This window comes from Sander lucioperca, chromosome 9 (assembly GCF_008315115.2).
Source record: "Sander lucioperca isolate FBNREF2018 chromosome 9, SLUC_FBN_1.2, whole genome shotgun sequence".
In the NCBI taxonomy this organism is placed as follows: Eukaryota; Metazoa; Chordata; class Actinopteri; order Perciformes; family Percidae; genus Sander; species Sander lucioperca.
In genome coordinates, this window is record NC_050181.1 from 25321858 (window position 1) to 25339021 (window position 17164).

Genomic DNA, 17164 nt, shown 5'->3' on the forward strand with positions numbered 1-17164 from the left:
CTAAAACTGTGTTCTGTTGATTTGATAAATTCAGCTGAAGATACACAAAGAAATAAATGAAAATACATGTTTTTCATTAAGTTCTTTAATGAGGAGTTCAGATGTATAACAATGAGTTGTCACCCCACAAAAAAATATTATGCAAATAAGTACATAGGTAAATAAAAAAAAAAAAAAGTACTGTATTCACTGAATCAATTAATGTATTGATCATGCCTCTCAATTACATCTGGCCAGAGAATTTCATCAACATCACAGCAAACGCCTTGGATGCTGTATCCATCCTTGACGTGCTTGTGCCCCAATATCTCCACAGGCCTCTTCCATCGCTTGAAGAAGACTTACTTGGTTGTAAGGGTTGTGATCACGTACTTTCCATCTCCAAAAGGAGAAGAATTCCTCAATTGGATTCAGGAAAGGAGAATATGGTGGAAGGAACACCATCCTGAAATGTGAGTGATTCTCAAACCACTCTCGCACTAGTGCTGAATGGTGGAATTGGACGTTGTCCCAAACAACTACAAAATTCCACACCATTTGCTCCTGATCACCCTGCGGAAAGAGGATTTCATTGAGGAGGTTTAAAAAAATGTAGGAGCCTTGCTGTATTGTATGGTCCCAAGACAGCATTGTGTGCCATGACACCAGTTGTAGAAATTGTGGCACAGAGAGTGATGTTGCCTCCTCGTTGTCCAGGGACATTGACTGTAGCACGACGGCCAATCACATTTCTCCCTCTTCTCCTTTTTTTGTGAAGATTGAAGCCTGCTTCATCAATATACAGGTACTCATAATAAGTTGCACTGCTATCCAACTCCAATATTCTCTAGAGTAAAAAGAACACAAGGTACAATACAGTAAGTTAGTGTTTTACAGTAATGGCATTGATTGCAGTCAATACTACTGTGAAACTGTTGCTGAAGTTTGAGTTCACACTTTGAAGCAGCAGCATACATAGATATGCCTAAAGATTTTCACTTACAGTAGCATGGAATAGTTTATGGACAGAAACTTAAAATTCAGGAAAAATATATCTTTGTGTTGATAGTAAAAGTGCAGTAATTGGGTTGCACATACTTGAACAAACTGGAATCGCAACTCCTTCACTCTAACGGAGTTCCTCTCAAAGGGCACTTTGTATATTTGCTTCATCCGGATTGCATTTCTCCTTAGAACACGATCAATTGTGGAGAGACTGCATTGGTAGATATTGTGGAACAGTTGATTGTCCTGTGTTATTCTTTGCTGAATTTCTTTGAGGTGGAGGGTGTTGTTCTGGACCACTATGTCAACAATGGCATGCTCTTGTTCAATTGAAAGAAGTCCACCTGAATGTTCTTTAACTTCAATTCTGAAAAATGTTTGGACAAGCAGGAACATTTACTGTAGAAATCTAGACCTATGTCAAACAAGACTACATGGACTCTCATTGTAGAAGTAGAATGATATAGTTACTTACCGGTTTTCCCTCTGAAATATGCGAATAATTGAAGCCACTGTGGATCTGTTTATATTGGGCTGATTCTCTGCCCAGCTTCTCTCAGTGAGAGACCATGATTTATGACATGGTCAATAAGTGTGGCTCTGATTTCATTTGAAACACGTGTGGACCCTATCCTTCTACCTCTCCTCCCTCCTCTTACACCTTGCCCTCCTCTTCCTCTCTGTCCATCTCTTCTTATATTTTCTACTCTTTCTCTTTCCACTATAGCATTGCCCTCCAATCTATCCATCTCTTCTCCTCTTCCTACATCTTCAGCTCTTCTTGCTCCTTCTCCTACATCTTCAGCTCTTCTTGCTCTTTCTCCATCTCCTCTTCCTCTCCCTCTACCCTGTCCACCACCTCTCACTCTTACACCTCTTCCTTTTCCACTGCTCATTCTTCTTCTTTTTATTGTCTTTTCTCCTCATTCGTCTTCTTTGTTGTTTTTCTCTTCCCCTTTTGTAGTTGTTGTAATCAAGACAGCTGTGTGAACAATTAGGAAATTGGCTTTTTCTGTGTTGAGTGGATTACTAACTCATCAGATATCAATTTGGGGTTAATTGAGGACATAAGGTGTGCAACTGACTATTTTACAATTCACAGAGTTTTGTTTGTTGTGTTTTGAAAATGGTACAAAAATGCTTGTGATCTTTGTGAAGACCAATGAAAAAGCTACAAATGTTTTTCCTGATATATTAAAGATTTGGTTGGCTGTATGAACTGCTGTGATAACATTAGGGAATTTTGTGCACAGTGTTTTGAGAAAATTATGCATTTGATTTGTAATTTGTATGAAATGAAGGAGAATTTACTATCTGTTTAGGACAATTACAAAGTGTACAGATCACTGTGTTAACTGTTTTGAGAGCTGTTACCTGAGTTTGGTGAAATGTACCAAATCGATTGAGAAAAACTGTAAATTCCTCCTCATTACTCACAAATCCCCTCCGTAACCTCCAACACAAACCTCCTCTCCCCACCACTGGACCAAGCACCATACCTGGGGTGACAGAGCTTTCACCATTGCAGCCCCGTCCCTCTGGAACTCTCTACCCATACATATCCGTGACTGCACTGACCTGGACACTTTCAAATCACTTCTCAAAACCCATCTCTTTAGAATAGCCTTTACCCTATAATAACATTACACTTAACCTACTGTTAGCTGCTGGTTTTATCATTTTTATCTATGTAATATGCTTGTTTTTGTGTTTTGTGTTGTTTTATTGCTTCACCTGCTTTTATTGTACTACATGGTTTTACTGTAAAGTGTCTTCGAGTACTTTGAAAAGTGTTATATGAATAACATGTATTATTATTATTAGAACACATTAAAGCATTTTATAATGACTTACAAGGTCAAGTATCATAATACCCTTTAATTGCTCATCAATCAGTGAGTACCATTTGTAACACATTCTGCAGTTTCATAACCTTGACCTCAGTGTGTGTTTGTACTCATATATCACTACTGTTGTGGGGACCTGCCGACTTTTTGGGGACAAAATTCAAGTCCCCACCAAGTGAATTATTAAAATCTAGTTTCAAGACTTGATTTAAGGTCAGGGTTAGGCAGAGATTAGAATTAGTCTAGGTCTTAGGGAATACATTCAATTTAAAACAATGTCCCCTCAAGTGATGGAAACGAGTGTCTGTCTATCTGTGTGTGTGTGTGTGTGTGTGTGTGTGTGTGTGTGTGTATGCTTATGTGTTGGGGCGGGGAATTGTATGCACTTTGTGCAAAACAAAGTCTGATTGATTTGTAATGCTGAAATAGTCATTAGATAGTTGCATGCAGTATGGACGCCACTGTGAAGCTACTCAAGATGGGCTTCTCTCGTTGGTCAATCCGTGGTTGATCACATGATGAATAAGTGTGGCCCTTATCTCATCACAGATGGCTCTCCTTCTTCCTCTTCTTCCCTTGTCTTCCTCCTCCTCGTTGTCCCCTGTTTCTCCCTCCTACTCCCCTTGCTCTCTGTCTATTTTTGGCATCCATTATTCAAAACAGGTAATCTGACCTTTGACCTAGGTATAGGCCTATACTAAAGCAGTGATTGGTTAGTGTTCAGTTATGACATAATGTGTTTGCAAATGTAAGGAGTGTGTGTGTGCCCTGGTAAATAAGTGTAGCATTTTGATTGGTTGTGTTTAGAAAAGGAAAGCCAGTCACTTCCTGTTAGATTTTCGTGTCTTAGGTAGAGAATTGTGTGCAATGTTTTGAAAAAAGTGTTTTATGCAATTGAAAACTGAGTGAAAGGCTGAGAAATAGCTTATGGTTTTGGAGATTTGCTGTGTAGTTTTGCACTTTGAGTGAGAGGTTTCAAGAATTGTGTGACATGAAAAGATTTTGTGTGTAAGCAGTTGGAAAAAACTGTAAGTTATAGTAAACTAATGTATAACTTAATTTTGGGCTAAGAAAAGGGGGTCAAGGACATAAACTTTGCTGTCAATACTTTATGTTCAATGTATAAAACATCCTGTGAACTGAGCACATGAACACCTCTAGTCGTCAATCATCGTGCTCTATGGGTGTGGTTCGTAGCATTAGGTTTTCATATAAGAAGCATTGTTGCAAACACTGTCAACTCAGTGTTTTTTGACAACACATGATATAATAACTCCCAAAACAACATACATGAGCCTTCTATTTGACTCTGTGATACGGCCGCATCATGTCGTATTTTTAAAAATAGCATTTGTTGAACTGCTGACTGAGTTTGCAGCACATATGTTGTGAACAGAGACTAAATACTACAATTCAAAGGGCTGGCTACACCCATGTGCATTGTATTTTTTGGCAACTTAAAAGAACTGGTGTCATTCCTCCCTTGATGGGAGAGGTGAACAGGGTAAGCTGTTCATAGTTAAGACATGGAACGATGAAAATGCAGTAGGACTGGATATTGAAGCTGTGCTAGATTACAAAGATCAAATGGGACAATCAAGTGTGTGAACCATTTAAGGTTTGAATTAAACAAACAAGAGTAAATAAAATAAATATTACTATAAGTTAGCCAATAAAGAGGGTCAGCTCAAACACAATTAAGTCAAATACGGACGCAGCCTGTCTATAGGCTGTTGTTGGAAACACTTTGACAAAGTTCAGGCTGAACTGTAGGTGCTGATGGGATCAGTTCCGCACTGACTTTGGAGCAGTTATAACACATTAAAATGAAGAGAAGTAGCTGACCGCTGAAGGTGCAGTCTAACTGTAAATTGTCAATAAAATGTAAACAAGTACATTTGTACTTGTCTTTATTGAGCGTTTGTGCCAGAAAATACATACCTTTCCACCCATTTATTTCTATATTAATTATTGTTTTAAGAGTAATTGTAAATAATATAACTACATAACCTAACCTAACAATAACCTACATATAAAACGTTCTGATGTTAAAGCATTTGTTTAATCTGTGAAACATTGTAGCAGAACACAGTGACTCAGTGTAAAATGCACTTTGATGTCAGCAGTGTTTTAAAGGTGTGGTTTGTTGTATGATATCTTTTTATTAGGAGGTGTTGTTAAAGACTAACGTCAATTTACTTTTTTGGCTTAGCAGCAGACCTGCACTTCTCTACATAACCCAACAATGGCCAGCAAATACTACAAAAATGATAAGTCAGCTGTTTGTATAATGTTGATTGTAACTTGTATCCTTGTATATATGTGTATACGTGGTTAGCATGTTATAGGCCATAGTAATTGACTGATCTCAACAGTTTCAAAGGGGGCAGAGCTTAAATGGAGAAATTGAATATTTCTTGAATCCACAGCATTTTAATGAGTTGAGATTTCAATTTTTGGGAGGTGCAAAATTGCTTATATTTGTTTTAAGTAATTTATGATGATGTCACATGTTTTGTTCCTTAACTAGTTAATGATATTAAGATGATTCAGGGCTAGCCAATTACAACCCTGTGGGGGCTCCTGTTAAAGACTAAATTTAATGTTGTAACATTTAAAAACTTATAGTCTTAACTGTTTTTTAAGGCCCAACGTGAGTTAAATTTCTTTTTTTACAACTGTTTACACGCATTTTCAGAACTGTCCTTTTTTCAAAACTCTACACACAATTCCCAAAACTGCACATAAAATGCAAAATGCCTCATATCTCCTTCAAAATGAGGTTTCAAAAATTTAAAGATATTTTGTGTAAGCAGTTGTAAAAAACTTTAATATGTAGGGTACAAGTATGTAAAGTACAAACTAAAAGTGCAATTGATTATTCAGACCATCTTGATCCCATCCCCGCAACTGCCCTGTCAAATTTGCCCATGTTGTAGTTGCACATTGTTAGGTATACCTGAAGTGCTTTGTGATTTTATTTTTTGTCCATCCCATCAGAACCGACCATATACAATAATGACGCACTCAGGATTGTGTTTGTGGGGAAGACCAGAGTTGGGAAGAGCGCCACAGGAAACAGCATTCTGGGAAATCTTTGCTTTAAATCAGAGTTTTCTTTTAACTCTTGACTGAAGAATGTAAAAAGGTCTTTGGTGTAGTGGATGGGCAATTTGTTTCTGTTATTGATACCCCAGGTCTGTTTGACACCAGCATTGATGAAAAGAAAACGAGGACAGATATTGCCCAGAGCATTTCTTATGCTTCTCCTGGCCCTCACATTTTCCGATACACAGAGGAAGAAAAGAAGACGGTGCAGAAGATAAAGGAACTGTTTGGTGAGGATGCAAAAAAATACAGCATGGTTCTCTTTACCCATGGTGACCTGCTCAAAGAGAAACCTTTCCAGGAGTTATTGAAGGACAGCGGAGACCTGCAGAAACTTGTGGCCAAATGTAATGGCCAGTACCAAGTCCTCAATAATGAGGTCAAGGATCGTTCTCAGGTAAGGGAGCTGCTCAACAAGATCAGAACTATAATAAAGAAGAACGGAGGAAGTCATTACACCACTGAAATGTTCCAGAGGGCAGAGAGGGCGATAGAAGTGGAGAAACAACGAATCCTTAAAGAGAAAGAACAGCAAATGTGCAAAGAGAGGGAGGAACTCAAGAAGAAACTAGAGGAAGAGTTTGAGGAACAAATGATGGAAGTTAAAGCTGACAGGGAGAATGAGAATCGATTAAGGGCAGATCAGGAAAGAGTTAAGGATGAGAAAATAACACAACTGAACAACACGCAGCACGTTTTGGCTAGATCAGAAGTTGAGGACAGTGATGAAGTGATCCAACTGCTAACTGATGTAATTTTACCAATGGCGCTTCATTTTTTTATGAAATTGTTTTAATATGTGATTCTGGACTGCAGCAGCTTAACTAGCTGTTTTGACTAATTAATAATCACATTCCAGTTTTTTGTTTTATCCATTGGGCCTGATTTGTAATATAAGCAGTTACATAATGTCTCTAGTATTCCTTTAGAAGCTTGCTATTGTGCTCCACGTCATTGTAATCAAAGAAAGTTTTGGAGAAATATCACATATTTTAAATAAAATGTTGGCCATATTTTAATGTGTAAATGTAATATTTACCCTTAATAGCTAAGAAGTTTTGCTCCTTATATGGCATCCTTGATGAATCTGGGAGTTTAGGGGTTAAGGTCATTTATCTACTCTAAGTAACATGTATCAAGCATCCTGGGCTTCTATCATTTATATTACATGTAAATGACCATTATAACTTTAAAGTCAATACGTCAATAAAAATCGGATTTTATTGTCAAACCCTATTTCATTTTTACGATTTAATGCTAATACGGGTGCATTTTCATGAAAGGTTTTGTGGTAACATGAATTGGAAAGAGTTACCTCTGTGTTTGTGTAAATATGTCTTTTTTATTACTATTATTATTATAACTGATTCAATTTTCTTGTTCATATATATATTTTTTTCTCCTATGTCTACTTAATGTGTATTTGTGTTATTCGGATGTGTGTACATTGTTTTTCTTTTTTATTTTGAGCTGCTGTAACACAGGAATTTCCCCAGTGTGGGATTAATCTAATCTTATTTTATCTTATCTTACATACAAAAAAAATTTGAAAAAGGTCATAATATGATATGAAACATAGACGTTTAAATTAAGTTTATCTTTCTACTTTTTTTTGCTGAAAAACATATTTGACTTTGTTAACATTGTACAATTCTTAACATTCTGTGTGGTTTCATATCATCTGATTCATCATGTTAAATAAACCACACTAAATTTCAAAGATTAATAAATGTGCAAGAGGATCCATGAATGTTTAGTAGTGATGCAGGTTGTCAAGAATACTAAGTTGCTATGGTGATCAAGAAAGAAAGCTGATAATAAATGAGTAATGCTTTACTGAAATCATTCATAGGTTAAAGAAAATGAATAAAGGACTTAAATCCTGCAGTTTAATGTGACTGGAGTGTATAGTCAACCCTTGTGGAAACATAAAAAGAAAACACATTTTTTACATAACTTTATTCCTTTAATTACATTTTCCTTTTATGTAACTGCGACACATTAACTGTTTATTAATGCCACCAAGCTGCACTCATGTGAGGACACAGACATTGTACAATAACCCCCTCCACTGGCCAGAAATAACTGTACAGTGTGAATGGACAGAAATTAATTGGAAGCCAGAATATGTACAAAAAGTAAAATTAGAAGGCATTTTAAATTATTTTGAATTTATGTATAATTTGAATGCTCAAAATAGAATTTTTCATTCTAATGTTGAGGTGTAGTTTTTTATGACACAATGTTTAAGTACATATTTAACTAAACCAAAGCAGAACAGAGTACAAAAATGTACATTTTCCATTCCATTTATTTATTTATTTATTTTATTCCCCCATTGTCATGTTTGGATACATATACATATAATATTTGATATCATGAGACATTAATCAAAGGTTAACCCTTGTTCTGTTTATTAATACAGGGCATGAATAATGATATAAACAGTTTTAAAGCATAAATTACAACTTGTATTTAATCTGTGAAACATCCCACTTTAACAGAACATAGACGTGCAATGCATTTGATTTTAATGGAAAATAGAACATTTCTCAAATCCCCAGCATGTTTTTGTATTATATTCACATGTTTAAATTATATTAAGGCTTAAAGTTGAGAGCAGGGCTGCTTTGAGTGACAAGTCCTCACATGTGACTATAGCTGCTTTCCTATTTTGCAGTTCCTAGAACATAAAATTCCTAGAACCCTTTTTTTCTCGTGTTCCGACTGGACCAATTTGGGGATTTTTAAGTTCCTCTGGCCACAGTTCCTGTAACTCTTTCAGCTCCTACTTTAGGGCAGGATCTTTTCGCTGTTCTCTTTTCAGCATAGGAACCTAGGTCAACGAGGGTCGGGTTTTCGGTACAGACAGACCAACAACGGGACAATTTTAACAATTTTCGCCATCTTATTCATCACTAATTTCACTTCTGACAATGTTTTAGGCGAGAAATTAACTGTTTAGATTTCGAATATAGGCAGTCTTGCAAAAATTGATGCCGAATTGACAATTTGCTTCAAAGTTTTCGGAGTTGAGAAGCTCCATGAAATGAGGCGACAGCCAGCAGGCGCCTGCCCCGGCCTATAGCTCGTCGCTCGGCCAGTCATGCTCAGACACCTTGCTGTAAGTTGGAGGTCTCTCAAACCGGTCTCGTAAATCAGAGGCTTTTATTTCGCCATTGACGGTTCGTTTGTTTAGATATCACAACACATGTCCATCATAAGATTAACGGGAACCTGTGGTTAACTGTCTTTTCGGAGTTAAACTCCACAAGCGTGTCCTGCGGCTCGCCGGCCGTCACACACACACAGTCACACACAGTCACACACACACACACACACACACACACACACACACACACACACACACACACACACACACACACACACACACACACACACACACACACACGTCCACAGCGCAGCAGGCAGAGGCGGGGGAGAGAGAGATACTCGTTTCTCTTCGGGAGGCTTGTTTAAATTATGACAAATATGCTATATACATTAGATTTAGTATTTAGTTCATACTTTTTTTGGTGTATTTGTTTTCTGATTTTAACGCTATAAAGACCGTTGCGTTCTGTTGCCGTGCTTGCATCACTCCCTTACCCCTCCTACCAGTCCCTATGGCCACTTGGCCAGTGCGAATGCAATTGGAAAAAACGGTTTTGGGGTAGAGTAGTTAGTAGATCTGTTTAGAAGTGGACTTTTCCTTTAACTATGTTCCTGTAACTACTTGGTCGTAAAGCGGCTTATGTAAACGCCTTTCCCCACCTCAGGAGTAATACATGTTTAGAAAATTGTACTTGAGTATTTCAGCAAATATACTCAGTTACATCTTACTACTGCTAATAAATGTAGTTTTTATGTTGCCAGAGAAAAAACGCACACTCTTGTTTCTATCACTTAACCCTTATGTTGTCCATCGGGTCACAATGACCCGTTCAGTTTAGTTGACTTTTTGTATTGGCCTGGCGTTGCGCTTCGGGTCTCTGTGACCCATACGTTACTCGATGGTATATCTCCGCTACCGCAGCGCTGGCCTTCGTGTCACTATGACCCATACGTTATTCTATGGTATTTCTCCACTGCCGCGGCTCTGGCCTTCGGGTCTCTGTGACCCATACGTTACTCGATGGTATTTCTCCACTGCCGCAGTACTGGCCTTCGGGTCACTGTGACCCATACGTTGTTCCATGGTATTTCTCCACGGCCGCGGCTCTGGCCTTCGGGTCTCTGTGACCCTGGCCAGTATTCAATGGTATTGCTCCACGGCCGCGGCTCTGGCCTTCGGGTCTCTGTGACCCTGGCCAGTATTCCATGGTATTGCTCCACTACCGCGGCCCTGGCCTTCGGGTCACTGTGACCCATACGTTACTCCGTGGTATTTCTCCACGGCCGCGGCCGCGGCTCTGGCCTTCGGGTCTCTCTGACCCACGCGTTATTCCGTGGTATTTCTCCACTGCCGCGGCTCTGGCCTTCGGGTCTCTCTGACCCATACGTTACTCGATGGTATTTCTCCACGGCCGCGGCTCTGGCCTTCGGGTCACCATGACCCTGGCCAGTATTCAATGGTATTGCTCCACTTCAGCAGCACTGGCCTTGGGGTCACTGTGACCCACACGTTATTCCATGGTATTTCTCCCTGCTACCGAGACTCTGGCCTTCGGGTCTCTGTGACCCGCACGTTACTCAATGGCATTTCTCCAATTGAGCAGCTCTGGCCTTCGGGTCACTGTGACCCTGGCCAGTCATTTAGTGGTATTTCTCTTCACTACCGCTGCTCTGGCCTTCGGGTCACTGTGACCCGTACGTTATTCCATGGCATTTCTCCACGGCCGAGGCTCTGGCCTTCGGGTCTCTTTGACCCATACGTTATTCCATGGTATTTCTCCCTGGCCTTCGGGTCTCTGTGACCCTGGCCAGTATTCCATGGTATTGCTCTCCACTACCGCAGCTCTGGCCTTCGGGTCACTGTGACCCACGCGTTATTCCGTGGAATTTCTCCACTACCGCAGCTCCGGCCTTCGTGTCTCTCTGACCCATACGTTATTCGCTGGTATTTCTCCACTTGAGCAGCTCTGGCCTTCGGGTCACTGTGACCCTGGCCAGTATTCCATGGTATTGCTCTCCACTACCGCAGCTCTGGCCATCGGGTCACTGTGACCCTGGCCAGTATTCAGTGGTATTTCTCCACTTGAGCAGCTCTGGCCTTCGGGTCTCTGTGACCCTGGCCAGTATTCCATGGTATTGCTCTACACTACCGCAGCTCTGGCCTTCGGGTCACTGTGACCCACGCGTTATTCCGTGGTATTGCTCTACACTACCGCAGCTCTGGCCTTCGGGTCACTGTGACCCACGCGTTATTCCGTGGTATTTCTCCACTACCGCCGCTCCGGCCTTCGGGTCTCTCTGACCCATACGTTATTCGCTGGTATTTCTCCACTTGAGCAGCTCGGGCCTTCGGGTCACTGTGACCCACGCGTTATTCCGTGGTATTTCTCCACTACCGCAGCTCCGGCCTTCGGGTCTCTCTGACCCATACGTTATTCGCTGGTATTTCTCCACTTGAGCAGCTCGGGCCTTCGGGTCACTGTGACCCACACGTTATTCCGTGGAATTTCTCCACTACCGCAGCTCCGGCCTTCGGGTCTCTCTGACCCATACGTTATTCGCTGGTATTTCTCCACTTGAGCAGCTCTGGCCTTTGGGTCACTGTGACCCTGGCCAGTATTCCATGGTATTGCTCTCCACTACCGCAGCGCTGGCCTTCGGGTCACTGTGACCCTGGCCAGTATTCCATGGTATTGCTCTCCACTACCGCAGCGCTGGCCTTCGGGTCTCTCTGACCCATGCGTTATTCGCTGGTATTTCTCCACTTGAGCAGCGCTGGCCTTCGGGTCACTGTGACCCTGGCCAGTATTCCATGGTATTGCTCTCCACTTCCGCAGCTCTGGCCTTCGGGTCTCTCTGACCCATGCGTTATTCGCTGGTATTTCTCCACTTGAGCAGCGCTGGCCTTCGGGTCACTGTGACCCGTACGTTATTTGTTGGTATTTCTCCACTACCGCGGCTCTGGCCTTTGGGTCACTGTGACCCTGGCCAGTCATTTAGTGGTATTTCTCCACGGCCGCTGCGGCTCTGGCCTTCGGGTCACTGTGACCCGCACGTTATTCGACGGTATTTCTCCACGGCCGCCGTGGCTCTGGCCTTCGGGTCTCTCTGACCCGTGCGTTATTCGCTGGTATTTCTCCACTACCGCAGCTCTGGCCTTCGGGTCACTGTGACCCTGGCCACTATTCCATGGCATTTCTCCACTACCGCAGCTCTGGCCTTCGGGTCACTGTGACCCTGGCCACTATTCCATGGCATTTCTCCACTGCCGCGGCTCTGGCCTTCGGGTCACTGTGACCCTGGCCAGTATTCAGTGATATTTCTCCACGGCTGCCGCGGCTCTGGCCTTCGGATTCTATGTGGCCACTATTCCATGGTATTTCTCCACTACCACTGCTCTGGCCTTCGGGTCACTGTGACCCTGGCCAGTATTCAATGGTATTGCTCCTCTACCGCAGTGCTGGCCTTCGGGTCACTGTGACCCTGGCCAGTATTCAATGGTATTTCTCCACTACCGCGGCTCTGGCCTTCGGGTCTATGTGACCCATTCCATGGTATTTCTCCACTACCACTGCTCTGGCCTTCGGGTCTATGTGACCCGTACATTATTCCGTGGTATTTCTCCACTACCGCAGCTCTGGCCTTCGGGTCACAGTGACCCATTCCATGGTATTTGTCTACTACCGCGGCTCTGGCCTTCGGGTGTCTGTGACCCATTCCATGGTATTCGGGGGACCCTGGCCTGGCTTGTAGTAGTAAAACAGACAGGGTGAGGCAAAGCGGAAAGAAACAAACCTCGTTCTCGTCCTACTAAACACTTTTATTACACACACACACACACACACACACACACACACAAATGTATATACATATACATGTATATTGTACAGATTTTGTCTTCTTCGTCTTCTTCTTCTGGACCTTTGTACTCTTTGTACTCGGTTCAGCAGCCGGTTGCGACGCCGGCATGGCCCGCTGTGTGACTCTAAATTTGGAGCTGCATCGGGTTATCGCCCACGTGGCACGCAATGGCCCCCAAGTGGAAAATTTAGTAGTAGCAGAAGAAGAAGAAGAAGAAGAAGAAGAAGAAAAAGAAGACGACCACAGTGACAGCGACTCCGACTCCGACTCCGACTCCGACTCCGAATGGTCATCCGGCGGGTGTGCGTCAGAAGAGGACCGAGACAAACACGATGACGGAGAAAGAGACCGCCACGACGCTGACGAGCACGACCACGACCACGACCACGACCACGACGCAGGAGAAGACGAGTACGACGACGCCGACGACCGAGGCGAACGAGGAGAAGAACGAGGGGAAGAACGAGGAGAAGAACGAGGAGAAGAACGAGGGGCAAACGCGGCACAGGCTGGTGGACGGCAAAGGGGAGATGAAAACAGAGAGGGCGAAGACGCCGACGCCGACGACGACGAAGACGACGACGACGACGGCGAGCAGGACGACGAACGAGGAGAAGAACGAGGAGAAGAACAAGGGGCAAACGTGGCACAGGCTGGTGGATGGCAAAGGGGAGATGAAGACAGAGAGGGCGACGGCGGCGACGACGACGGCGAGCAGGACGAGGAATGAGGAGAAGAACGAGGGGCAAACGCGCCACAGGAGGGTGGACGGCAAAGGGGAGATGACGACAACGAGGGCCACGACGACGAGGAGCAGGATGTGGAACAAGACGATGAGGACGAGGAGGACGAGGAGGAGGAGGAGAGCGAAAGGTTTGCGTCGAGAGACGGCGAGATCGAATGGTCCTCCACGACGTATCATCCCCATCGCCCTGGACCTCGTCGCCGCCGTCGTGCCGAATATGAAGAGGACGAGGAACAACAACTGGACGACGGCGACGACGGCAACGACCAAGACCAAGACCAAGACCAAGACCAACGTGACCGAGACCAAGACGAACGACACGACCAAGACGAACGGCAACAACAAGACCCGGCCAGACGCGCCACCGCTCCGCAGAGCCCAGGACCCACAGAGTACGCGGCAACACGCGTCCGCGATATACTCTCCGCTTTCGAGCTGTTTGTCACGCGGCACATACAAGAGATCGTGGTGACCGCCACGAACATCGAGGGCCTAAGGAAGTGCGGCAACGGCTGGAAACTGATGGACGCCACGGACCTGCGCGGCTACATCGGGCTGCTGCTCCTCGCCGGCGTGTACAGGTCCCGAAACGAGGCACTGGAGAGCCTGTGGCACGAGGAGAGCGGCAGGGCCATTTTCCGCGCCACGATGCCGCTCAAGCGCTTCCACGCGTTCTCGCGACTGCTGCGATTCGACAACCGCGAGACGAGAGCCGCCAGACGAGCCGCGGACAAACTGGCGGCCATACGAGACGTGTGGGACGCCTGGGTGCGGCGGCTGCCTCGCCTCTACAACCCGGGCCCCGACGTGACCGTGGACGAGCAGCTGGTTCCCTTTCGAGGTGGGTATTTGTCACCGCAACTGCTACTTTCATTATCGTCGTATCGCGACCGCAGTGGCACAATTGTCTCGTCTTTTTCTTGGTCTTTTTCCAGCTCGCCGTTTACAATGCTTTTGTGTGTGTGTGCGCATGCGGACGTTTCTAAACATTTTGTTCTTTTCTCGTGTGCTTGTATTCTCATCTACAATTTCTATCTCATTCTTCTTCTTCTTCACCTTCCCTCCTTCCCCCCTTCTTTGTCTTCCTCCGAGTTCTTTTTCCGTGTCTTTCTCATTCTCACTCTTTGACGACACGTCCAACACGTCCAACGCCAACAACGACAACGACAACGCCAACAACGACAACGACGACGACGACGACAACGACAACGACAACGACAACGACAACGACAACAAGGTCGATGCTCCTTCCGCCAGAACATGCCCAGCAAGCCCGCCAGGTACGGACTCAAGTCCTGGGTGGCCTGCGACGCCGCGTCCAGCTACGCGTGGAACATGCAGATGTACACGGGCAAGTCGGCGAGCGGCGGGCCCGAGAGGAATCTGGGCGCGCGCGTGGTGCTGGACGTGACCAAGGGCCTGCGGGGTCCGCGCAACGTGACGTGCGACAACTTTTTCACCTCCTACGAGCTGGCCCGGCGGCTGCTCATCGAGAGGCGCCTCACCGTGGTGGGCACGATGCGCAAAAACAAGCCCGAGCTGCCGCGCGCCTTGCTCAACACCAAGGGCCGTGCGCTCTTCTCGTCCAGGTTCGCCTTCACGCCCACCGTCACTCTGGTGTCCTACGTGCCCAAGAGGCACAAGAACGTGCTGCTGCTGAGCACGCTGCACACGGGGAAGGCGCGCGTCCGCGCCACCAGGGACGCCAAGCCCGACATCATCCTGCACTACAACAGCACCAAGGGCGGCGTGGACAACCTGGACAAGCTCGTCGGCACGTACAGCTGCCGCAGGAAGACGACGCGCTGGCCCCTCGCCGTGTTCCACTCGCCTTTGTGCTCTGGCGAGAGCTCAGGCCCCAGTGGATGCGCGGCAAGCTCTACAGGAGGCGCGTGTTCCTGGAGCAGCTGGGCAGGGCGCTCGTGACTCCGCTCATCGAGAGACGCTCGCGTCTCCCTCGCACGGAAGCGTCCGCCGCACTCGTCAAGGCCTTGACGAGCAGGGCCGCGGCCGCTCGAGAGCACAGAGAGGGTGTTGACGACGACGACAACGACGACGACAACGACGACGATGTGGAACCGACCGCGCCCAGAGTGGCCAGCAAGAGGAAGAGGTGTCAGCTCTGTCCAAAGACAAAGGACCGCAAGACATACACCGCGTGCGGGGCCTGCAAGAGATACATCTGCGGGAGATGCACGCGGCTCAACTGCGCGGAATGTGTGCGCGGACTGTAGCCTCTTGGCTCGAACGCCGCCGGTTTGGGCTTGGGCTTTGCTCTGCACAACAACGAGCAGACAAACACAACAACGACAACGACAACGACGACGACGACACCCGTTGTCTCGCTCGTGCTTTTGACCGTGTCGACCTGGAATCGCCTACGGCCTGACACTGAACACCACGAGAGACGAGCGACGTCAACGCACACACAGTGTGTGCTATTGAGATGTGAACAGGTGCAACAAAGTGACATGAACAACACTGTTGAAAATCTTTTGAATAAAAACCCTTTGGCATGTGTCTGCTGTGTGAGATGTGAGATGATGTTACGCCCGCACGCACACACACACACACACACCCACACACACACACACACACGAAAGGGTCCAGGGACCCGAAGCACAACGCCAGGGTAGTAGGACAGTACATAAACTAAACAAGTCCCCGTGACATGAAGGACAACACAAGGGTTAAGGGGACATTGTACTTCATAAGTGTCACTGTGCCGTCTACGGCACAGCTTGTGGCTGTGGCGTCGCTGTAATCTCCATTTATAAACGTTTTTATAACTTTAAAGCATTAAATCTTCAAAATATACAGCCATGCGACACATCAATTTAAGGCTTAGACTCTCAGGATTCAATTAAGCCCACACACAAACCATAAGATGATTTACAGCAGTTACACAACTGCTACAAAGTTATAATAAATAAAACAATACAGCGTAAACAGCGCAGCCCGTGTGTAGTGCATCCTTACCTGTTTCCTTGTCCCTTTAGCCACTGCGTGGATTTTTTGCCCATCCCTGAGTGTCAAAGTATATGGGAGCTGTACCAATTTTAATTTGGGTATGACGTTTAGACCAAAAAGCTTGAAAATGCAGGAGACTCTTAATGTATTCCCTAAAACTAAGACTAATCCTAACATCTGCCCAACCCTGACTTTATATCAAGTCTTCACACTAGAACTTAATAATTTACTATGTGGGGACTTGAAGTTTGTCCCCAAAGTCCCCAAATGTGACTGTGTAAACGTGTGTCCCCACAACAGCAGCAATACATGTTTACAAACACACTGTGGTCAAATAAATGAAACCACAGACGATGTTACAATAATGTATTGCAGTTCTTGAGTTTAATTACATAAAAGTACATTTTTATCATGCATTTTGGTTCTGACCAAAATATTTTGTGAACCAAATTTTAAAAAAATGTTTCTCACTTAAAGGTCCATGACATGGTGCTCTTTGGATGCTTTTATATAGACCTTAGTGGTCCCCTAATAT

General features: G+C 44.9%; 2 pseudogenes; both read left to right on the forward strand.

Annotated features, from left to right (window-relative positions):
- Window positions 1–4011: 4011 nt before the first annotated feature.
- LOC116044641 lies at window positions 4012–6844 on the forward strand (annotated as a pseudogene).
- A 6176-nt stretch (window positions 6845–13020) lies between these two features.
- On the forward strand, window positions 13021–15893 carry LOC116045117 (annotated as a pseudogene).
- Window positions 15894–17164: the final 1271 nt, after the last annotated feature.